Consider the following 24519-nt stretch of genomic DNA (forward strand, 5'->3'; position numbering starts at 1 on the left):
AACAAAATGTTTTTCTAAAGGGGCCTCGCACTCTTTTCCAAGCAATGGTCACCATCCCCACCGAGTGTCACAATGTAGTCATGTCCTAGGACATCACCTGTTAGTCTCCATTTGTCTGCCACCAACACTTTAGGTTACGGGGTCACAACCGCACCCCGGAGAGCAGAGGAGCCGTTGTCGTTCTGGCGGCGCAGATTGGGCTGAAGGTGGGGCGCTTGAATCTCGCTGTTGGAGGCCGTCTGAAACTGACCCAAGCCTTTCCCTTGAATTAAATGTAAATAAGAAATGAACCCCAGATGCATATGGAATCAATCACGTGTTTCCTTTGAGCCGTTTCAGAGACTGCTCCAGAGTTTACCTTGCACAGATGCGCAAAGATTAATGATGGGGGTGCACGCTTCCAGGCGTCTTACAACTGTAGGGACTGATTAGAGACAATTCGTAGCTTGTGCTCATTTCCCTCTATTCCCCGTGTTGCAGTGGTAGGATGACGTAAATTCCTGCTTCGACACGTAACGGCATTATAATCAAGTGCAGGAGCTGAGGGCTTTAGTTTTGTTTCGTTTTCCATGGCGTTCGTAAGCGCGCAAATCAAAGGCAATTCCTGCGTCTAACACGAATGTAAATGCTTTTGAAAGTGCAGTGTGGTGCAGCTTGTAAAATCCTTGTCCACATTTTTGGTTTGTTGATGTTTTTTCTGTCTGCCAAAGTTGCATTTTGACATCCGGACTGGGGGACTTTATCATTTGAACGTGAAGCCAGCCTTAAACCCTCTGAGGCGTGTCTGTCTGCCGGCACGAATCTTGTGAAAGGTATTTTTTTTAACGGAGAGCAACTTTAAAAAGGTTTCCACAGCCAAATCGCAGTCCGTGTTTGATTATAGGAGGAATGCGGCGGCGGCGAGCTCGCATTTGTCGTGCTCGAGTGGTTAAGGCGATGGGCTCGAAATGCGTTGGGGCTTCCCCGCGCAGGTGCGAAACCTGCCGACTCCGGCGTCTGCCGCACGTCGCCTTGTGCCTGCGCGGCAGAGGCGAAGTGCCGCTTTTCCTTTCCTGGTACTATAACAACGCGAAATCGCTTGGACCCGCTGCCATGGAAATCAATTCTTCAGATAACTACACATTTTGCGTTCGCACCTCTGGTGCTCTACTTATGCCTTTGAAAACCTAATGAATAAAGCTGAAAGAACCGACACGATATGTAGGTGCTGGTAAAGCACGCAGTAAAGAACTGTTAACAGCAAGGGTTTCAGTGGGTTAACTGAGGAGAAGGCGTGATCGCTAATTGTTGACTTTTTATTTGGTGTTAGAAACACTCTTACTGTGCATGATGTGCAACAAATGTAGCCACAGAAATTGCATCACGCTTTCATGTATGCTATTGCAGACACCAACGTTGCCTAGATAGAAAACCGAAATAGCCGTGGGTTTGCTTGCTGGTCTGAAGGATCTCTCTTCGAATCTCTATCATTTGTCAATGGAAGTAAAAGGCGCTGCAATCTCATACGTTCAGAATCAAACCCGCAGCTATTGTTCGACTTTATTTCTTGACTAATTACAACTGAGTGTCGCATGAGCAGTTACATAAACTTGTCTGGTATATTTGAACACAAATGCCGTTCTTCAATTAAAACTAACAGTACATTGTCAGGGACATTCAGTTCTATACAAACAAGAGACAGACAAGAGAATATTTCTACCGTTCATGTGGACTACGTGTTGACTTACTGATCGGAATAATTGAAAGGTTCGGGCTCATAGCCGATGCAGTGCGTGCTAATTAGAACAGCAACGCTGAGCTCTCAGCACCGTACTGAGCCCAGGTGTTTTTCTAAAGCTGTCAGGTGCAGTTCATTTACATGAAGGAAATCTCTTACTGGGTACGATTACAATGCAGTAAGTAGCACAGACTACTTAGGGAGTAGCCCCATGCGTTTAAAAATGACCCGAGCCAGGCAGGAGTCAAACCTGCAATCTCCTGAGCCGTAGTCAGACGCGTTATCCATTGCGCCACTGGCCCTGGTGTGACACTGCAGGACTGTAACCCAGTGAGATCAGCACTGCACCTAGTAAAATATTACCCCCGGTCCATTCTTTTCCAAAAGTGAGAAACACCTGTTTTCTACATTTTGTCTGTTTTAAAACCATATCTCTTTAAACCAAACCAAGAGTTTGTCTTTTGCACTGATATTCTGATTCATTTCGATTTCAAAGAAAAAAAAAACATTATCTTCCAAAGCATCATAAAATTGTCCATTCTTCCAGACTCTACTTCTCTCTTGTAGTAGTACAGCAGACCTTTCCAGGTGAGCAGATCACAGAGTCCGAAATATGCTTCCTCCATCAAGCAAAGTACCTGAACATGACTCTGTCTTCATAAAAGCGCCCCTGTAATAAAGAAATTAAATCCGAAATCAAGAGGGCAGTTGCCTACTGAAGTTCAAGAAGTCATCAATTTTAACCCAGCAACACATTAAAGGCTGCATCTATACAAGTACGATTCTAGAAATGCTCACCAGATTACGTTTTAAGAAGGAACTGTGCCTCAGGTTCCGCCGAGATCTTAACTCGGATGGCAGGATTCAGAGTCCGGAGTGTGGACTGATGGCGCACGGAGGGTCCATATACTGTGGATCCCTCAGTGATCTTCCGCGTGTTCAAACCGCCAGCGTGTGACTCCCCTGTCCCTGTGACCTCATTGCTCTGCTCTCGCCTCTGTGCAGCTGAGCCCGACTCATGGTAAAGTGGAAAAAAATATGCCCTCATCGTGGGATTTACTCTGGATCGAGGATAGATGTCACTTTTTTATCGTTGAACAGGATGTATGTGATGTGGCGACTAGGTTCAATATTGTATCCTTTTAAAAGATTAAGGACTGGGGTGAGCGTGATTTACCACCCTTTCAGCTAAGAACCCGACATGAGCACCGTTTAAGCTGCATAGACTCGGTCGTTTAACTCTTCTCCATTAGCAGGGTTAAGGTTAAAGAAAAAAAACATTGCTGACTTCTTTTTTTTTGCCAGCCGCTAGCGCTGATTAGCAATGTTTGTATTTCATGTTTTGCAAGTTCCATCCATTTTAAGAAAAACAAGTCGCGTTAAAGACAGGAAATGAATACTTGCATTTAATTAAGTCTAGCCGTAGGCGGTTGTCTGTAAGGACCAGTTCTGTTTGAGAAGACAGAACAAAGAAGGCACCACTGGGATTCGGACTCAGGATCTCCTGTTTAAGAGACAAGCGCTTTAACCAACTAAGCAACGGCGCCCCGGTAGTGTTGTCCTTTTGCAGCCACTTGGACACACCACTCAGACACATCTGCATTCGGTGTGTGCTCCGCCTGCTCGCTGAGCAAGTTGCCACCTTTACATACAATAGCAACATCGACACCAAGAGAAAGGATGACAAATGGCTTTTATCTGGAACTTTTCATGTCCAAGGAGCTCAATGTGCTTTCTGTGTACAACAGGGCCACTGAACTCCACAATGGCCACTGAACCACAGCAGTGGCTTGCTGGCTTGACATCTCCCAAGGAAAATGTTGAAATCGCATGTGGAACAGGAAAAGGACCCTTGAGTACGAGGGAAAAAAAAGAAAAAGATCATCTGGAGCGCGCCAACCCATGTCTGGACAGCCCAGTTTCATCGACGAGGTGGCCGAGTGGTTAAGGCGATGGACTGCTAATCCATTGTGCTCTGCACGCATGGGTTCGAATCCCATCCTCGTCGCTCTCTACGTTTGACGTTGGCTCTCCTTTTGTTTGCTCCAGTACTAGAGCCTTACATTTTCTAGCGGTGGCTGAACATGGTATAGTAGGCTAACGTTGGTATCGAGCAGTGGTAGTAACAGTATTTACGTGCCGCTGCTGCCAAGTGGCTCTGGGTTGAGACCGCGTTTTCACTTACTTGCAGCACAAATGGAGAAAGCGATTTTTGACAGTCTCTCGAGAGACTGCGCTAGGTGTTTAGGGATAGACTTTGTCAGTTCCCCCTGGGATGATGGCCTCTCAAATAGTTTGTGATTCCTCTAGACGTTTATACAGTAGAAGCCTGCTTCGTGGCTTAAATCCAAGCTAAGGAAACGAGTTAGAGGTCTGATGCAGAACTGCGAATTCAATGAAGGGGAACACTACAGTACATTGCACTGTATGTGTGAGGAAAGCTGCCCCCTTCTGTTCCTTGTCGACCGAACAGAGGACTGTAAAGGATACCGCCAAGAAACTTTAGGATGCTGGTTGGAATCCAGCTCCAAAGAAGCCCCTTTGGGTGTTATGTAATCAAAAAGTAAGAACAGAGAATCTCCCTTTGATCAAAAGCGCAACAGAACTGTTTTCCGTGGAGCAGGTTTCAGACCCGTAGACCTGTTTTATTTGTAGGGCAGGGCGCATTCCCAAACGCGAATCTCCTGTTTTAGAAATGGTTTGGGGCGGCGTGAAGTGAAAATAAGAAGTGGGCTCCAGATGCACATGGAAGCAATCAAGTGTTTCATCCGAGCTGTTTCAAAGACTGCTCAACAGCTTTCCTTTTACAGAGGCCCAACGATTAATGATGGGGGTGCACCCTTCAATGTGCCTTACGACTCTAGGGAGTGATTGAGACGATTCGTAGCGTGTGTTCATTTCCCTCTATTCCCCATGTTGCAGTGGTAAGATGACGTAAATTCCTGCTTCGACACGTAACGGCGTTATAATCAAGTACAGGAGCTGAGGGCTTTTGTTTTGTTTCGTTTTCTATGGCGTTCGTAAGCGCGCAAAACAAAGACAATTCCTGCGTCTAACACGAATATAAATGCTTTTGAAAGTGCAGTGTGGTGCAGCTTGTAAAATCCTTGTCCACATTTGTGGTTTGTTGATGTTTTTTCTGTCTGCCAAAGTTGCATTTTGACATCCGGACGGGGAGACTTTATCATTTGAACGTGAAGCCAGCCTTAAACCCTCTGAGGCGTGTCTGTCTGCCGGCATGTATCTTGTGAAAGGTTTTTTTTTTAACAGAGAGCGACTTTAAAAAGGTTTCCGCAGCCACCTCGCACTCCGTGTTAGATTATAGGAGGAATGCGGCGGCGGCGAGCTCGCTGTAGTCGTGGCCGAGTAGTTAAGGCGATGGATTTGAAATCCATTGGGGACTCCCCGCTCAGGTTCGAATCCTGCCGACTACGGCGTCTGCCGCACGTCACCTTGTGCCTGTGCGGCAAAGGCGAAGTGCCGCTTCTCCTTTCCTGGTACTATAAAAATGCTACATCGCTTGGTCCTGCTTCCATGGAAAGCAGTTCTTCAGGTAATTCTACTCTCTTACCAAAGCTGTTAGGTTCCTTTCCGTGGTGAGATGGGTTGTCATGCAATGCTGCCACATAGTGCCGACAGACAAGTGTGTTGCGGGAGAAGAGAAAAGTGTTTGAAGATTTAAGAGTGTCTTAGGTGGAGCCAAAATCAAGTGTCACAAATGCAAGTGGGAAGATTTCCAATGTTTAATATGGTCAAAATAAGCGGAAGTTACCAGCTGGTCCGGCACAGTCTGCCATGCTTTTGTCATATACTGTAAAGTCGTGTGGAACTGGGTGTCGAACTGGAGCCTCACCATTTGCATATGTGAGGCTCCAGTTATACATCGAGTGTCACATTAAATGACAGAAATGAAGAGAGTTAAAGCACCTGGAGAGGTTTTCTTACAACTTTTGAGCTGACACAGTTTTGGAAAATGTTTCCTTCACGGTGCACTGAACAACATAGGCAGCCAAGAGTCTCCAAAACAAAACAGAATGGACAGATAGGAGAAAATTCCCACTCGTCCTGAAGTTCCCAAAATCCAGCACTGAGCGTAAACAAAGTGTCTAAGTAGCGTGGGAATGCTAACCCTAACCCTAGCTGGAGTTTGAGCAATCCGGCACTGAGCGTAAGAAGATGAGTCAAAGTAACGTCTAATCGGATTAGTTTCCTTAGAGCTGGTTCAGAGTTTGCTCAAGAGTTTACCTTTCACAGATGCGCAAAGAAGAATGTTGGGGGTGCACGCTTCAAGGCGCCTTACAGCTGTAGGGAGTGATTCGAGACGATTCGTGGCGTGTGCTCGTTCCCATATACCGTACGACCCAGGGTGCAGTGCTAGGATGACGTACAATACCGCTTGGGCACGTAACGGGGTTATATGCAAGTGCAGGACGTGAGGGTTTTCGTTTGTTCGTTTTGTTTTGCTCTGCTTTGCTTTGTTTTGCTTTCCATCGCGTTGGTAAGAGCGTAAATAAAAAGGCGATTCCTGTGTCTACCACTAATGTAAGAGCTATTTCAAGTGCGACGTGGTGCGGCTTTTCAAATGCTTGTGGGCATTTCTCTGTTGTTGATTCTTTTTTTGTGTGTAACAAAGTGGCCTTTTCATGTCCGGACGGGGAGACTTTATCATTCCGACATGAAGCCACCCTTAAGTCCTCTGAGGCGTGTCTGTCTGCAAGGCTTGTATTTTGGAAATGTTTTTTTGAAACGGAGAACGACTTTGAAATAGGCTTCCGCCGGCGCCTCGCGATCCAGGTAAGATTGTAGCAAGAACGCAGCGGCAGTGGGGCTTGCTGTAGTCGTGGCTGAGTGGTTAAGGCAATGGACTAGAAATCCATTGGGGTCTCCCCGCACAGGTTCCAATCCTGCCGACTACGTTGTCCGCTTTCAGTCGGTGTGTTTCGGCACAAGCAAAGAAGCGCGCCTCTTTGCTGTTCCTGGTGGTTTTAAAACGCCCAATCGCTTGTACCCGCTGCCTTAGAAATAAGTTCTTCAGCGTCCGCAAATGGCATTTTGCAGCTGGAAGCAGATGTCGACGCGTTTTGCACAGAGCACCAAAAAAGCGTCTTTTTTGAAGGTCCAGGCACTGAGCATTGGTGGTTCAGTGGTAGAATTCTCGCCTGCCACGCGGGAGGCTCGGGTTCGATTCCCAGCCAATGCAGTGGCTTTTGCAGCGAGCGGCTCCAACACTTGCATCCCCTTGCAACTCGCAACTGAAAACCCACTGAAGCTAAGCAGGTGTGAGCCAGGTCAGTACCTGGATGAGGATGAGCTACAGGGAAAAACAAAGCTTCCAGCTGGAAGCGGTGTTAATGGTGCCGGCGGGGGGGCGCTCACCCTGAGGTCTGTGCGGGTCCCAATGCCCCAGTATAGTGACGGAGATGCTGTGTTGTAAAAGGGCGCTGTCTTTTGGATGAGATGTAAAACCGAGGTCACAGCGCTCTGTGGTCATTCAAAATGACCACCAAAACCTTTGACAAAAGCTCTTGGTAATTGATGGTCTTCAATAATGCTTCTCCTTTAGGTACATTTTAAATCAGCTGAAAAATGCTGTGAAATGGGGGGGCACTTCAGGCCAGTGTAGGATTTGGGTTACAAGAACCATGAAACTGCACGAGAAAGCCCGTACACTGATTACACGGCTTTCTATTCAAAGGAGGACAAAAGAAATTCCCTGAGTTTGATTTTTTGCAGCACAGAGAGGAGCACTGTCGTGAGGCTGGTTAGCTCAGTTGGTTAGAGCGTGGTGCTAATAACGCCAAGGTCGCGGGTTTGAGCCCTGTACGGGCCAGGTCTAGGTCCAGGTCCCTGTTTGTGAAACAGGCAAATGACTGTCTCAGGGGCCCATTCCTCATTCTCAAGACACATGTATGCAGTATGTACACCGTGCATTGAGCAATAGGGACTGAATACACCACAGGTAAGGTTAGAAGTCATTCTGAGGTGCCACATGTGAGGGATACAGCTAGGCATCCGAAATGTAGGGTTTGAGACCCTTCAGGAGTACTGCATCCTTTGAGACAGACCCTGTTAAACAAATGATCATTTCTTTCGGCATTAGGGACTAAATATACTAAACATATGATGCTAAAATGTTATTTTCACATATATTAATGTAATAAATGATTGCTTATGCTTTAGAAACAAATCTAATTAAAATAAAAGCTTAAGTTTTGTATTTATCTTGTACCATAGAACATGATTTTCTTTGTATTTCAAGCCCACAAAGTGTCCAAATGACGCACTACATGATATAAGGAAGATTATCACATGCATATCGGTATTATCTTTCTTATGAAAATGCATTCCTTTCATTACCTTTTACTTTTTAAAATGAACTCAAATTGAGTATAATGTAATAATTTAAGTAGAATAGATTCTAATAATATAATGATCCAGTGTTTTGCACTACTTCACTGCTTCACTGCTCTATGCCATCTGGAAATAAATCCTCAGACTGCTTACTGCCCTGGGCATGTACCAATAAATTAAAGGAGCACATCTGTTTATCACTGCGTTGAAGCAGGAGACACACAGTCTCTGCAAACACATCCTAGATACAGTGTTCCAGCACCTTTGACCTCATCCAGAACATATCATTTCTTGAAAGGGATTGCTGTCCGAATGCACATCTGAATCCCAAGCAGAATCTCTAGTAAAATACGATCATTTGTGAAACAGGCAAATGACTGTCTCAGGGGCCCATTCCTCATTGTCAGACACATGTATGGAATGCTTTCACCGTGCATTGAGCAATAGGGATTAAAAACACCGCAGGTAAGGTTAGATGTCATGTTCTATGATCATTTCTTTCAGCATTAGGGACTAAATATACTAAACGTATGATGCTAAAATGTTATTTTTACATATATTAATGTAATAAATGATTGCTTATGCTTTATAAACAAATCTAATTAAAATAAAAGCTTAAGTTTTGTATTTATCTTGTACCATAGAACATGATTTGCTTTGTATTTCAAGCCCACAAAGTGTCCAAATGTTCTATGATCATTTCTTTCAGCATTAGGGACTAAATATACCAAACGTATGATGCTAAAATCCTGAAAAAAGGATGTGCTCCATCTCGTCAGTAGATTGGATTCCAAAACTGATTTGGGTCAATATACATTACCTTTGAAATTAAAGTACAGTCTACTGTAGGGAACCATCAACTTAGAAAGCATTGGCCTTCCCTGGGGGTCAGGTAGGTGCAAAAGATAAACCTTTATCCTATCTTTATCTTAAGATAAGTGGCCAAGCAGTATTTTTCCAAGTTTCACCAAGCACATCATGTTGCCATAGTAGACAAAGTTCTATAAAATGTTAAATAACTTTTAAAAAAAGCATCTTGGTCTTACAGTACTGTACAAGGTGAATTAAACTGTCCCTGGTAATAAAAAGTAATTAGAAGCATCTCAGAAACTTTATCTCTAGAAACATTAGCTGTTTTATATCATGTAATTTAGTGTGATGTTGTCAGAATTCAAGGACATTATCACACACAGAAATTGGTTCAGTTAAATCTAAAAAACACAGCTAAACATGGGTTTAAATGTAACAGAAGTCTTACCTCTTGTCAAAAGATTTAATTCAAGAAGCGATGTAATAAATGATTGCTTATGCTTTATAAAGAAATCTAATTAAAATAAAAGCTTAAGTTTTGTATTTATCTTGTACCATAGAACATGATTTTCTTTGTATTTGAAGCCCACAAAGTGTCCAAATGATGCACTACATGATATAAGGAAGATTATCACATGCATATCGGTATTATCTTTCTTATGAAAATGCATTCCTTTCATTACCTTTTACTTTTTAAAATGAACTCAAATTGTGTATAATGTAATAATTTAAGTAGAATAGATTCAGGTAGGAAATATAGAGTCATGATGTTTATGGCTGACATCATTTCACATGGGTGAATTTTAAGCTAAGAAATAAAAACATTTACAATGAAGATACCATTGCTTAATTTTAAATGCCTTTAAAAAATAAATACCTCCTGAGAATAATTTGCCACTCCCAGATCCTTGGTAAGGTACTGTTTGAATCCAATCAGGAGAGGAGCATCCAGGGAGTGCTTTCTATAGAGTCCAGCTTGGGCCACTCTCTTCCGGCCTGCTGATACTTTTTAACTACTCAGGGCCTGTAAGGATATAAAACACCGGTTTAAACATTTTATACCTATAAGACAAATTAGAATTTTAGTAAAAAATAGATACATCTGAAAAATAAAAAGTCTTACTGCTGATAGAGTTCTTCAGAGCTCACATCTTCCCCTTCCTTATCCGCTTCTGTTTCAGTTTCTAGAGCAGCCTCTGGCATCTCTTCCTCCTGGACTGCGGCCTCTTGCTCAGGGCCGCTGGAATGCAGGTAGATTCTTTTCAACATGCTTTTACATAATATGTTGTAACAATGATTTCAAAAAGAAACTACAGAAGCCTTACAGATTAAAAATATCTCACCTTGCCAATGTGTCTTCAGGCTTCCCATGTACAAAAAGGCCCAAGGACTCTAGCAGTCTTACAACCACTATCCTGTTTGCCTCACCAGACACGATCTCTATTCTGTGGTAATCCACGATGACCCCGTTCTTCAGGTGATTCATCATGTCCTCCCTCGCCTGTTGAGAGGCCATCCTGATGTTTTCTGCCGTGGCGTGCTTCATACACGCCCTCTTCAAGTGAGCAGGAAGCTGATCAAGAGTATTCAGGCACATCTTGCACACCAGGGGAATCCTCGTGGGTTTCCTTTGAAAATAAATAATACCATCTGTGTATAGAAACAAGCTAAGACTGATTTCTTAAATTATCCTTAATTTTCTCTCTCATAGTTTGAGCATAATGATTTTATTGCATTTATATAAGAATTGCTCATTGCTCCTAAATAAATAATGGTTTCATAAAAAAGTGAACACTTGGTCTCAGTCACAGACTTTCCAATAGAAGCCATTGTGGAGTTCAGCAACTGCAGGTCCTAGAAGTGGGGAAGGAATTTTAAAAGAGAAATTGAATTACAATACAGAAGGAATGGCTGAGGGATCACTGAAATATATATATACAAATTCCAAAGACTGAGTCCATATAGAAACAACTACCTTTCATTTTCAGTATAAGAAAAAAAAAACATTATCTTCCAAAGCATCATAAAATTGTCCCTTCTTCCAGACTCTACTTCTCTCTTGTAGTAGTATAGCAGACCTTTCCAGGTGAGCAGATCACAGAGTCCGAAATGAGCTTCCTCCATCAAGCAAAGTACCTGAACATGACTCTGTCTTCATAAAAGCGCCCCTGTAATAAAGAAATTAAATCCGAAATCAAGAGGGCAGTTGCCTACTGAAATACAAGAAGTCATCAATTTTAACCTAGCAACACATTAAAGGCTGCATCTATACAAGTACGATTCTAGAAATGCTCACCAGATTACGTTTTAAGAAGGAACTGCGCCTCAGGTTCCGCCGAGATCTTAACTCGGATGGCAGGATTCAGAGTCCGGAGTGCGGACTGATGGCGCACGGAGGGTCCATATACTGTGGATCCCTCAGTGATCTTCCGCGTATTCAAACCGCCAGCGTGTGACTCCCCTGTCCCCGTGACCTCATTGCTCTGCTCTCTCCTCTGTGCAGCTGAGCCCGACTCACGGTAAAATGGAAAAAAATATGCTCTCGACGTGAGATTTATTCTGGAGTGAGCCAGTGTTGCGCACAGCTGCCTTTAAAGCAGTTAACCCAGGTTCGATTCCCGGCCAACGCAGTTACGAATGTTTTCAAATGCTGTCATGAGCCTTGGATTGTGACTAGCAAAGCGAAGCCTTTTGAAAGAGCTAAAGCACTGCAAAACGGAATTGAAGGAGAATCTTACAGGGGATTCTGAGCAGTGTCTGCATACATGCAGTCAGATAAAGGTGCTGAAAGCTTGAGCTACTCTCAATGTCATGCTGCCCTTCCCCGGAGTAAATCTGTTACATTGAAAGAATGCTTCTGGCAGGTTCAAAAAGAGACCCTTGTTAATTGGAGAAATCAATGATTTCGAATGAATTCTGTATGCGTTAAAAGACAGCTATACACAGAAAACATGCAGGACACTGCTCATGATGTTTCCCGAGCCGAAACACAGTGCGTTTTTCCAAGCCATTTGACAAAGCCCACCCACTGAAAACTGCAGCAGATCGTGTAAAGACGTTCAACTTTGTAACTACTGCACGCACAGGAAGCAGAATAAATTCCTCTTTTCAAACTGTCAAAGGTTTGCTTTGCGAACGCTGCAGGACATCGCACAATCTCTTTTGAATGGGGACAAACGATTTCTTATGGGGCGCAGTAAGTACAGACGTTTAAAATGCTCCACTCATGCCGACGATGCAGCATGAAGAAGCGCAACCTAACGTTTGACAGACAAAAGCCAGGCGCCGCTACGAGCAATATGAAATCATACTGACAAGCACACGGCGTTTCGCGCTGACACAAAAGTAATCTCGACAGACGCTGTTCTCTGCATAAAGCTGAAAGAGCGTTTCAGTTGACACGTAACAAGTTCGTTTCTTTCTACCATGATATCACCGTGACCAAATCTGTCTTTAAACACCTTGCTCAGTCTCTGACGAGACTGTCAAAAATTGCTTTCGCCGATTGTATTGCAAACCGGCGGAAGCGGGGTATTGGGAAAAGTTTTCAACTAGCAATAATCACGCCTCGGCTAACCCTCACAGGCTACGATACTGCCACTGCGCAAAGCTGACGGTTGCCAGGCAACCGCGGGGATCCTATGGAAATCGTTATCGATCGTGTCATGGCATGTCGTTGCTATAACGCTTCATATTTGTCGTCTTCTTCTTCTTCTAGCTTGAGGTTTTGAAGAATTTCATGGCAGACAAGGGCTCCGTTGGGAACAAAGGGCGTTGTGAGAAAACCGTTGCTTATTTTCAGCAGCAGAAATACAACCCTTTAAATACAAGATGACAGAACAATGACGAAGGGCATGCCGGGAGGAACTCATGCACTACAGAGGAAAGGGGGCGGGCACGTACAGTTCACATTCAAGCCACAAGTACTCCTCTTGGATGTTGCACAAACAAATCCTAACGTCTTGAAAGCATTGCAGCATGTTTGTGTCCCACTTCCCGTGGCTGCGGGACGACTGACACGAACGGACAAACACAATCTGTGGCGTTTAGCGTGACATAGTCTTGCAGGCATCGTGCTGTCTCACTGCAATATTATACCGCTGGAGGAAACAGTCCATCTGGCCATGAAACTCATTTGAACGTCTAGCTACAGCAAATAACAATAACATGATTTATTCAGGATGTGTGGAATCAGCACGTCCCGGAGACAGCTTCCGAAATCGTGAGCATTCTCTGGTGGTAGGGGCGTTCAAGATGGCGCTCAGGTGGGAGGTAAAGTTTAGTGGTTGGGGAGTTTTTTTGAGTTTTTCATGACCTGAATGTTAATTTTTGCTTTTTTTGACTACAGAAAAATAAGGACTTAACACTAGTTGTTTAAACTTCAGTTATAATTGAAAGAAAAAAAAACGATTTTTTTTTAGGTTTAAAAAGTCCGATATGAGTAACACTGGGAAAAGAAAAGAGTGTGCTGGGTCTTCGAAGGAGAACTCTAAGATACCTCAATCGTATATGTATAGCACTACAAAAAAATCGATGGCAACTAAAGGGAAAAGTGAAGCAGCTGCAGGGGCAGCAAGAGGGCGGAGGCGCCGCGCGCCCGGCCGAAGTGTTGGACCGGTGCGCTTTACGTGCTGAAATAAACACGCGACAGCCCCGAAATGTTTCCAGAGTGCTGTGCACTGAAGACTTGCCTGGTGCTCCTCCGTGCAGATTGTTTGTCCTCCTCCAGTGCGGGACGAGCCAACACAAGGGAGCGCATTCGCCAACATCCAGGCACGCAATGCGATTTGGAAAGCAGCTCCTTTCCAAAGAGTGGCACACGAACGATCCTTCAGTCCCGCTCGGGGGGCACGGAACCCCCGCCACACACAGCTTCAAGTAGCGAGTCAGGCGCTGGGGCTTTCGCTTACGGCCACACCACCCTGAACACGCCCGATCTCTTCTGATCTCGGAAGCTAAGCAGCGTCGGGCCTGGTTAGTACTTGGATGGGAGACTGCCTGGGAATACCAGGTGCTGTAAGCTTTTGCTCTCCCGGCCAGCAGGGGTCGCCGTTGGTGCCGTAGGCTTTGGGAGGAAAACCTGCAGGATGGAAAGGTGATCTATAGCCTCATCTCTAGAGATGTTTTGTTGCTGTGGCATGTGTGTGACCCATATTCAAAAAAAAAAACCCGTCTGTAAAACGAATATCGAAGCTGCCTCTAAATCTGCAAATGAAGATGAGTCGATAAACCACTCGTTTTTTGTATAACTAGACATATATTCATTTCTTACCGATTTCATTCATTGAGCACGGATACAGTAGAGGTACAGCCATTCACTGTTTGACATGTCTGCACTGGTACAGAACCGAGCAATCAGAAAACGGGTGAAACTGTCTTTAGACTCAGCATACAGTACCGAGGCCCCCCATGACCAAATAAAGGCTAACCTCGATAATCAGCCTAAAGAACGCAGACTACAGCAAAACGACTGACTTTGAAAAGGGAATGAACGTCCGGAAGGAGTAGTGGAACTAGCTTGAGATGCTTCTCCGGACCCCTAACTAAAAGCCAGCGAGAACCAGCAGCGGCGTCCACTCCTGTCGAACCGGGATCCTTCCGCAGCCACGCAGCTCGTGGTGTCCTAACCCTCCCGTATCTGATTTTGGACCAAGCACATCAGGGGAGAGCGCGAACGCAGTCCCCCACTTTTAGAAATTATGCAGTCGAGATTCCCACATTTGGGGAATTCGCAGGGGTCAACACAGCCGGAGTGCAATGGCCGAGCCTCGCCCTGGGTGAACCTCCTTCTTGATCAAGGTATCTCCCCTGCCAGGTAAGTATGAGTTAAACAGGCCCCTGCAAGCGGCCCGCACCCACAGCACAAATCGTGCAGCCTAGGCCACCTCCTCGCCCCGCACGCCACCGCCTCCTGCTGGGCCCACTCTTTCACACACTCACACGCCACACTAACACTCAAAAGTGTGGGCAAAACGAGAAAACGAGCGCGCCGTTTCCTACACATCTGCAGTCGCCGTTGCGCATTCGCAGCATGTCCCGGGATGCAATTCGGCCTCATTTGCATAACTCCAGACCGGCAGATCGCCACGCAAGCTCGCGACGTGCGCCTGCCACACACCGAACAAACCTTTTCAGCAATTTCCAAAAAACGGGCCTGCTCGCCTGCCCACAAGGCTCCGTCTCTTACCTGCTCTCCAGAGCCTGCTGCCTTCTGTGCTTTTCTCTCGGCACCGCTGCAGCGCACACAACTCCTGCAGCGGGAGGGGGGGAGAAAGTTCCCGCGCTAAGCCGCAGGGAAGGCTCGCTCCGTGCGCACACGTCCTTTCGATGCCAGTCCAACAAGTGCTCCGCATTAGCTGCGTCGGGGCTCCGGCGTGTCGCACCTCACCTCACCTCGCACTGCCCCCTCCTTGAATGTCTGCCGCTGGGCATGCCCCGCTCTCCTCCGCCTTATCTTATCGCGTGTGAGCACCGACAATGGCCACAATGCCGGGGAATGGCACCTGTAAAGTGTTAATTGGGGCACAGGAACAGCCCGTCTCGTCTCGGGGGGGCCGGCTTCAGAGACAATACAGCAAACACAGCGGGGCGGGGGAAGAAGACGACACCACACATGCGGGTACATTCAGCTCCGGCGGGAACGAGACATTTGTCGGTCTTTTCAAGTGCCGAGAGCCGAGCAATCCTTCACTTGTATCGTTTCTCCCCGGTGACTAGATCTGGCCCTGCGACTCTCGACTGGGCTCACCCCCGGGGCAGCCCAGCAGGTGTGAGCCTGGCCGGCACCCGGATGGGAGATTCCACCCCGGAAAAGCTCCGGTTGCTGCTGCTCCTGCAAGAGGTGTGACTGGGACCAGTAGGGAGCGCTCACCCTGCGGGCTGTGTGGCTCTCTTACGCCCCAGCCTCCTGATGGCGACACTCTGCTGCACAAACAGGCGCCGTCCTTCGGGGGAGGCGTCAAACCGAGGTCCCGACCCTCCTTGGCCATTAGGAAACCCCAGGGCGTCTCTCAAAAAGAGACGCCGGGGGTGTCCCTCTGGTGTTAGTGCTCCCCTTTACACATCAGTCGGGGTCTCCTCCTAATCCCCGTTTCACCTGTAACAATCAATGACGAGGCCCCCCTGTCCGTGAGATTTAGTACTCGCGCAAGAGACCGGGGGCAGAGCGCGAACGCGGTCCCCCGCCCCCCACAAAGTGCGCGCTCCGGGTTCCCTCTCGGGGCCCTGCAACACAGCGGAAGGGCAGCGAGAAGGAGCCTCTTGCTCTGACGCCGCAAGGCCACAAGAGGGCGGAGGCGCCGCGCGCCCGGCCGACGTGTTGGACCGGTGCGCTTTACGTGCTGAAATAAACACGCGAAAGCCCCGAAATGTTTCCAGAGTGCTGTGCACTGGAGGTTTTTGTCTGGTGAAGACTTGCCTGGTGCTCCTCCGTGCAGATTGTTTGTCCTCCTCCAGTGCGGGACGAGCCAACACAAGGGAGCGCATTCGCCAACATCCAGGCACGCAATGCGATTTGGAAAGCAGCTCCTTTCCAAAGAGTTGCACACGAACGATCCTTCAGTCCCGCTCGGGGGGCACGGAACCCCCGCCACACACAGCTTCAAGTAGCGAGTCAGGCGCCAGGGCTTTCGCTTACGGCCACACCACCCTGAACACGCCCGATCTCGTCTGATCTCGGAAACTAAGCAGCGTCGGGCCTGGTTAGTACTTGGATGGGAGACTGCCTGGGAATACCAGGTGCTGTAAGCTTTTGCTCTCCCAGCCAGCAGGGGTCGCCGTTGGTGCCGTAGGCTTTGGGAGGAAAACCTGCAGGATGGAAAGGTGATCTATAGCCTCATCTCTAGAGATGTTTTGTTGCTGTGGCATGTGTGTGACCCATATTCAAAAAAAAAAACCCGTCTGTAAAACGAATATCGAAGCTGCCTCTAAATCTGCAAATGAAGATGAGTCGATAAACCACTCGTTTTTCGTATAACTAGACATATATTCATTTGTTACCGATTTCATTCATTGAGCACGGATACAATAGAGGTAGAGCCATTCACTGTTTGACATGTCTGCACTGGTACAGAACCGAGCAATCAGAAAACGGGTGAAACTGTCTTTAGACTCAGCATACAGTACCGAGGCCCCCCATGACCAAATAAAGGCTAACCTCGATAATCAGCCTAAAGAACGCAGACTACAGCAAAACGACTGACTTTGAAAAGGGAATGAACGTCCGGAAGGAGTAGTGGAACTAGCTTGAGATGCTTCTCCGGACCCCTAACTAAAAGCCAGCGAGAACCAGCAGCGGCGTCCACTCCTGTCGAACCAGGATCCTTCCGCAGCCACGCAGCTCGTGGTGTCCTAACCCTCCCGTATCTGATTTTGGACCAAGCACATCAGGGGAGAGCGCGAACGCAGTCCCCCACTACCAGAAATTATGCAGTTGAGATTCCCACATTTGGGGAATTCGCAGGGGTCAGCACAGCCGGAGTGCAATGGCCGAGCCTCGCCCTGGGTGAACCGATTTCGATTTCGATTTTTAAGAACTTTATTTTCTTTTCACAAAAAAATACAGGAAATCACAAATCAGAAAGCTTTACATTAATATACATACTTAAAACAGTATATATGATCACATCTCATTACATTTTGACACGGTAACAGTTACATAGCAACAATTTTCTTTTTTTCTGGTGCAAATCACATTCTTTATTTAAACATGATAATGTTTTTCACAGTTTCTTGAGATACTGTCCAATGCTCTCTATTTCCCACAGATTTTCTGCTTCCTCCCTCCCTTCTCTCCACAGATCTCTGAGGTAATAGTTCTCTCGGGTGATGAACAGGGCCAGGCTACCTGCTGCCTTGACTGGGACCTCGATGCCTTTGAACAGCCCCATGTTCCTCACTCTCCACAGGGCGTCTTTCCCACTGTTCACCACGGCCCAGATCCTGTCAAACACGTCAGGGGGAAGTTTGACAGGAGAGATGCCGTATATGATGAAAGCAGCGGTCAGGGTAAATTGGGGCGAGAGAGCCTGCAACCAATCTTCAAACTGGGCCCAGAAGGCCTTAGCAAAAAAGCAGGACCACAGGAGATGGGTCACAGTCTCCTCCTCGCCGCAGCCCACCCTAACGCAGCGAGGGCTGGGGGTGAGGCCCCTACGGTACAAGAAAGTTCGTACCGGTAAGCACTGGTGGACGACACTCCAGGCTAAATCTCTGTGAATGTTGCACAGAAATTTAGAGGATGTGTGTTTCCACACCTTCCTTGTTTGGGCTGATGTTAAAATGCCCACAGGGGTCTGCCTATTGTTCTGGGGTGCTACGAAATCTTCCAGTTTTTGGACGCTGACATCTCGGAGGGGAATATGGCCAATTGGGTGAGATCTTAGAAAACTTTTAACTGTCCCATAAATTGCAGGGCATGTGTCAGAGAGTGGGACGTCCAGCTTGGGTCTGACACCCCACACTCTGAACACCTCCCTACCTACCCAGAGCCTGGAAAAATAAGTCCAGGTACGCGCTGCAGGTGCTGTTGCAAAGCCTCTCAGCACAGAGGCCAGGAAAATGCACAGCAGCTTCGTAGCAATATCTGGGACAGACTTCCCCCCTGAGGGTAGCGGCCTGTACATTATTTCCCTTCTGAGTCTTTCCTGCTTCCCACCCCATAGAAATTGAAACATCAATCTCCTCAGCACCGCCGCAACACGGTGTGGGATTGGGAAGGTAGAAGCCAGAAAATTCAAGACAGGCAAGAGCTCGGCTTTGATGACCAGCACCTTCCCTGTCATGGTGAGGTCTCGGTCCTTCCATTGCATCAGTTTTTTGTTTAAGATTGGCAATTTGTTCTGCCAATTTACTGTTCCCATCTCTTCTCCAAAATACACCCCCAGGACCTTAATTCTCTTCTCTTGCAGCCTGAGATCATGTCCTTCTTTTGGCTCCCTCCAGTTCTGATAAAAAATCTCACTCTTAGATGTGTTAATTTTTGCGGAGGAAGCCAAAGAGAACCGATCACAGCACTGCAGAGCTCTGCTAATTGAGGCATTGTCAGAGAGGAGCAGGGTGACGTCATCCATGTATAGAGATGTCTTTACCTCTCCTCCCCCACTTCCAGGCACTGGTATCCCATTAATGGCCTGATCCTGGCGCAAGGCACAGGCTAAGGGCTCCATAGCCAAAACGAATAACAAGGGGGATAATGGGCAGCCCTGCCTCACCCCTGAACAGACTTCAAAGGTGCGTGATCTATTGCCATTAACCATGACTCTGCTGTTGCTACCTGTGTACAGCAGGTTAATCCACTTTCTCATGATGGGGCCAAACTTCATGTGCTCAAGTACCGATGTTAAGTACTGCCGGTTTAGGCGGTCAAAGGCCTTTTCTAGGTCTACACCTAAAATGCACAGAGGGAGGGAGCGATCCTCAGAGTACAGACAGACATCCCTCAACAAGGCCAGGTTGTCGCTCATCAGGCGTCCTGCTATCCCACAAGTCTGTTCTTTCCCTACCAGTGAGGCCACTACATTTTGTAGGCGCAGGAAAAGGGCTTTGGACAGGATCTTAGTGTCCACGCCTAACAGGCTGAGGGGTCTCCAGTTCTTTATGTCATTTTTTGCTCCTTTCTTAAACAAGAGAGAGATAGTGCCTTCTCTTAAGGAGTCAGGCAGCAATTCTGTCTTGTAGCTTTCCTCGAATAGGAGCAGTAGCGGATCCTGAAGCAGATCCCAAAAGGTGCAATAAAATTCTTTAGGGAGCCCGTCAGCACCCGGAGTTTTCCCCTTCTGTAAGCTCTCCATAGCCTGTCTCAGCTCTTCTACTGTCAAATCCCTCTCAAGTACTTCCCTATCTTCTTCACTCAAAATGTTTTCTAGCTTTGAGGTAAAAAAATGAATATCTTCATCCTTTACCTCTGTAGAGCTGTACAGTCTTGAGTAGAAGGCCTCGGTGCAGGAGAGGATAGCACTCGGCTCTGTTCTCTCTCGTCCCTCCTCATCAACTACACTTTCCATGACAGTCTTGGAGCCTACCACTTTCCTGAAAAAGAAGCGAGTACACTTCTCATTTTCTTCCAAGAACTGCACTCTGCTTCTTAACAGCACTCCTCGACTACTTTCTTCGGCTATGCTCCGGATGTCCTTTTTTAAAAGGGCGATATCCTCGAGCACATCGAAGCCACTGTGCAGCATCGTGTAGAGACGCTGCAGCTGCCTCTGTTTCCTGGCTAGCACTCCTCTCCGTCTGGCAGCAGCCTTCCTTCCCTCAGCCATGAAAAAGGCCTTTGTCCTCACCTTCACCTCCTCCCACCACTCTCCTACTGACCCGTACAGACACTGCAAGGACAGCCACTGTGATAGTTTCTCCTTGTAGCGGGATACTACCCCCTCGTTCTCTAGCAGCTTTGTGTTGAGTTTCCAGAGGCCTGGGCCAAAGACAGTCCCGCCCTGGAGTTCCACTCTACACCCTAAAGCCTGATGATCTGAGAAGAAGACAGGCTGAAGAGTGACCCCAACAACTTTCACTCTCTCTGAGACAAAGCAATAGTCAATTCTGGAGCTGCTATTCCTCCCTGACCATGTATATCCTGCTGTTGTGGGATATATACATCTATATGTGTCTGAGAGTTTAAAGTCTTGAACTAAGTTTTGCAGGGCCAGTGAGCTGGAATCCAATTTTATCGGCGAGCTAGACTGCCTGTCTGTGTGCTCTAAGATACAATTAAAATCCCCTCCCACTATCACGTCTGTGCTGCATAACAATAGGGGGGAGAGTGCCTTGAGTAGCTCCACCCTTCCTCCTACGTCAGTAGGGCAATACACATTGATTAGCCGCAGGTTAACGGTCCCCCATTCCACATCCACACACAGCAACCTGCCATCTATGACCCTCTGAATACTTTTCAATTTGAATGCCCATCCTTTGAAAAGAATGGCCACGCCAGAGGCTCTGTTGTTATTGTCCCCTGACCAAACAGAAGGCCCTTTATCCCACCTATCTTCAAAACTTTTATACCTCTCTTGATAGGCTAAAGCACACTCCTGCAACATCAACACATCTCCCTCTCTCTGCTGGAGGTAATCAAAGACAGACTGGCATTTAACTCTGTCATTGATACCTCTTGTGTGAAGAGAAATTATGTTAAGAGCCATATTACATAAGAAAGTGGAACCAGTCTTTACAAAACACATTTCTCTTCGGTCTCACCTGTTACCTTTTTCTTTTTCTTTTTCTTCTTACCAATTTCCTGCCAGCCATCCTCTGAATGAGCCTTCATCAGGGTGGCAGCAGTAAAAGCGTTCACAGAGTCCATTTCAAGGAAGGGGGTAGAGGGAGGGGTGGAGAGGTTCCAGCTGTCCCCATCGCCATGCTCTCCTTCCTCCTCGCTCGGGGAGAAAACAGAGTCATTTTTTCTTTTCCTCAAGTCCAGCTCCTGGGAGCACTGAGGGGAAAGGGGTGCAGCCGATGCACCAGTCTCCTCTTCCCCCTCACCCACCAGCTGCTGCAGATCCTCCGTGATGGACTGGATGGAGGAGAGGAGGGCATCTGTAGCACTTGCAGAGTCTGAGAAAAGCAGCTCCGCTGAATCCTGGGTATCCTCGCTGGACCCGCTCCACCGGGGGGCCCCACACTGGCCCTCGTTCTGAGGAGCAGGAGTGGGGGAGGGGTCCTCGCTGTTCTCGGGGGTTTTCAAACCCTCGTGCTTGTCTGGTGCAGTCTGCGGTTGTGGGGGCGTAGTGGATTTCTCTTCCACCAGCCCCGGAGCCACAGCAGGACTGATCCTGGCTGGAGGCTGAGAGTCTTTGTCCAACAAGGGTTCTTTGTTTGACTTGTTGTTTGCTTTGGATTTTCGGGCCGGTTTGGCTGAAACAAGCACTGCCTCATCCTTTCTCATTTTGAGTTTATTGGCGTAGGCGTGAGGGCAGTTCTTAAAAACGTGTCCTTCCGAGCCACATAAATTGCACTTTGGCAGCATTGAACAGTCAGAGGCTAAATGTCCCTGTTTGCCACAGGTCTTGCAGCATTTCACAGTGCAGGACGATGCCAGGTGTCCCACAGCACCACAGCGCCGACACACCTTTGGTTGTCCCACATAAAACACATAGCCATTGCAGGCGCCCAGCCGGATTGTAGAGGGCAGGTGCCTTAAGCCTCCATTTACGCTGTCCGGTAGCAAGCGAACCTCGAATTTCCTTGCTCCTGTTTTTATACCATCAACATCTCTAACCTCAGTTCCATGGTGGACGGTGCAGTACTGGTTAAGCCAGGTGTGAATGTCCTCCGTCTTTGCCAGTTCCGAGAACATAACAACATGCACCGTTTTCCTCTCTCTCTGTGTCAGAGGCTGCAAGTTGATCTTCTCAAGTGCAGGAACTTTGCCTCTTTTTGCCTCAAACACATCCACGCATTGTTCAAACAGAGGATAGGTAGCAAATACAACCTCAAATGCTTTCTGACATGGGAGAGCGAAGATGAAATCCAAGTGCCGAGGTTCAAAGCCAAGTTCCTTCTGTAACACTTTTCTGCTGAACTGCATACGATCCATGAAGAGGTCATCCAAGAGCTCAAAACGTACAGCATTCTTACGTGATCCAAAGGTTGCCATTTCAAAAACCGCAAATCGAACACTGCTTCCAACAAAAGAAAAACAATCCAACTACTCCACCTACAGGCTGATCAAGGTATCTCCCCTGCCAGGTAAGTATGAGTTAAACAGGCCCCTGCAAGCGGCCCGCACCCACAGCACAAATCGCGCAGCCTAGGCCACCTCCTCGCCCCGCACGCCACCGCCTCCTGCTGGGCCCACTCTTTCGCACACTTACACGCCACACTAACACTCAAAAGTGTGGGCAAAACGAGAAAACGAGTGCGCCGTTTCCTACACATCTGCAGTCGCCGTTGTGCATTCGCAGCATGTCCCGGGATGCAATTCGGCCTCATTTGCATAACTCCAGACCGGCAGATCGCCACGCAAGCTCGCGACGTGCGCCTGCCACACACCGAACAAACCTTTTCAGCAATTTCCAAAAAACGGGCCTGCTCGCCTGCCCACAAGGCTCCGTCTCTTACCTGCTCTCCAGAGCCTGCTGCCTTCTGTGCTTTTCTCTCGGCACCGCTGCAGCGCACACAACTCCTGCAGCGGGAGGGGGGGAGAAAGTTCCCGCGCTCCGCCGCAGGGAAGGCTCGCTCCGTGCGCACACGTCCTTTCGATGCCAGTCCAACAAGTGCTCCGCATTAGCTGCGTTGGGGCCTCACCTCACCTCGCACTGCCCCCTCCTTGAATGTCTGCCGCTGGGCATGCCCCGCTCTCCTCCGCCTTATCTTATCGCGTGTGAGCACCGACAATGGCCACAATGCCGGGGAATGGCACCTGTAAAGTGTTAATTGGGGCACAGGAACAGCCCGTCTCGTCTCGGGGGGGCCGGCTTCAGAGACAATACAGCAAACACAGCGGGGCGGGGGAAGAAGACGACACCACACATGCGGGTACATTCAGCTCCGGCGGGAACGAGACATTTGTCGGTCTTTTCAAGTGCCGAGAGCCGAGCAATCCTTCACTTGTATCGTTTCTCCCCGGTGACTAGATCTGGCCCTGCGACTCTCGACTGGGCTCACCCCCGGGGCAGCCCAGCAGGTGTGAGCCTGGCCGGCACCCGGATGGGAGATTCCACCCCGGAAAAGCTCCGGTTGCTGCTGCTCCTGCAAGAGGTGTGACTGGGACCAGTAGGGAGCGCTCACCCTGCGGGCTGTGTGGCTCTCTTACGCCCCAGCCTCCTGATGGCGACACTCTGCTGCACAAACAGGCGCCGTCCTTCGGGGGAGGCGTCAAACCGAGGTCCCGACCCTCCTTGGCCATTAGACTACCCCAGGGCGTCTCTCAAAAAGAGACGCCGGGGGTGTCCCTCTGGTGTTAGTGCTCCCCTTTACCCATCAGTCGGGGTCTCCTCCTAATCCCCGTCTCACCTGTAACAATCAATGACGAGGCCCCCCTGTCCGTGAGATTTAGTACTCGCGCAAGAGACCGGGGGCAGAGCGCGAACGCGGTCCCCCGCCCCCCACAAAGTGCGCGCTCCGGGTTCCCTCTCGGGGCCCTGCAACACAGCGGAAGGGCAGCGAGAAGGAGCCTCTTGCTCTGACGCCGCAAGGCCACAAAAGGGTGGAGGCGCCGCGCGCCCGGCCGACGTGTTGGACCGGTGCGCTTTACGTGCTGAAATAAACACGCGAAAGCCCCGAAATGTTTCCAGAGTGCTGTGCACTGGAGGTTTTTGTCTGGTGAAGACTTGCCTGGTGCTCCTCCGTGCAGATTGTTTGTCCTCCTCCAGTGCGGGACGTGCCAACACAAGGGAGCGCATTCGCCAACATCCAGGCACGCAATGCGATTTGGAAAGCAGCTCCTTTCCAAAGAGTGGCACACGAACGATCCTTCAGTCCCGCTCGGGGGGCACGGAACCCCCGCCACACACAGCTTCAAGTAGCGAGTCAGGCGCCGGGGCTTTCGCTTATGGCCACACCACCCTGAACACGCCCGATCTCGTCTGATCTCGGAAGCTAAGCAGTGTAGATAAAACTGGTTCAGGGACGCCAAATAATGTAGATTAAGCCGGTTCAGGGACGCCAAATATGTAAGAAAAGTGGCTCTCTGAAGGCACCAG

The 24519-nt window shown here is 48.2% G+C and overlaps 8 non-coding genes across 8 annotated transcripts; 4 read left to right on the plus strand and 4 right to left on the minus strand.

Annotated features, from left to right (window-relative positions):
• Positions 1 to 1946: 1946 nt before the first annotated feature.
• On the minus strand, positions 1947 to 2019 carry trnar-acg (transfer RNA arginine (anticodon ACG)). Its single transcript has one exon. It is a non-coding gene; the product is annotated as a tRNA-Arg (tRNA).
• Positions 2020 to 3643: 1624 nt separating this feature from the next.
• On the plus strand, positions 3644 to 3725 carry trnas-gcu (transfer RNA serine (anticodon GCU)). The gene has a single exon. It is a non-coding gene; the product is annotated as a tRNA-Ser (tRNA).
• A 1344-nt stretch (positions 3726 to 5069) lies between these two features.
• On the plus strand, positions 5070 to 5151 carry trnas-uga (transfer RNA serine (anticodon UGA)). Its single transcript has one exon. It is a non-coding gene; the product is annotated as a tRNA-Ser (tRNA).
• Positions 5152 to 12348: 7197 nt separating this feature from the next.
• Positions 12349 to 12490, minus strand: LOC138233670 (U4 spliceosomal RNA). Its single transcript, XR_011187599.1, has one exon. It is a non-coding gene; the product is annotated as a U4 spliceosomal RNA (small nuclear RNA).
• Positions 12491 to 13782: 1292 nt separating this feature from the next.
• Positions 13783 to 13901, plus strand: LOC138233691 (5S ribosomal RNA). Its single transcript, XR_011187620.1, has one exon. It is a non-coding gene; the product is annotated as a 5S ribosomal RNA (ribosomal RNA).
• A 636-nt stretch (positions 13902 to 14537) lies between these two features.
• On the minus strand, positions 14538 to 14701 carry LOC138233762 (U1 spliceosomal RNA). Its single transcript, XR_011187687.1, has one exon. It is a non-coding gene; the product is annotated as a U1 spliceosomal RNA (small nuclear RNA).
• A 1807-nt stretch (positions 14702 to 16508) lies between these two features.
• Positions 16509 to 16627, plus strand: LOC138233735 (5S ribosomal RNA). The gene has a single exon (XR_011187664.1). It is a non-coding gene; the product is annotated as a 5S ribosomal RNA (ribosomal RNA).
• A 636-nt stretch (positions 16628 to 17263) lies between these two features.
• Positions 17264 to 17421, minus strand: LOC138233769 (U1 spliceosomal RNA). Its single transcript, XR_011187693.1, has one exon. It is a non-coding gene; the product is annotated as a U1 spliceosomal RNA (small nuclear RNA).
• Between the last annotated feature and the right edge of the window lie 7098 nt (positions 17422 to 24519).

This window comes from Lepisosteus oculatus, unplaced genomic scaffold (assembly GCF_040954835.1).
Source record: "Lepisosteus oculatus isolate fLepOcu1 unplaced genomic scaffold, fLepOcu1.hap2 HAP2_SCAFFOLD_70, whole genome shotgun sequence".
In the NCBI taxonomy this organism is placed as follows: Eukaryota; Metazoa; Chordata; class Actinopteri; order Semionotiformes; family Lepisosteidae; genus Lepisosteus; species Lepisosteus oculatus.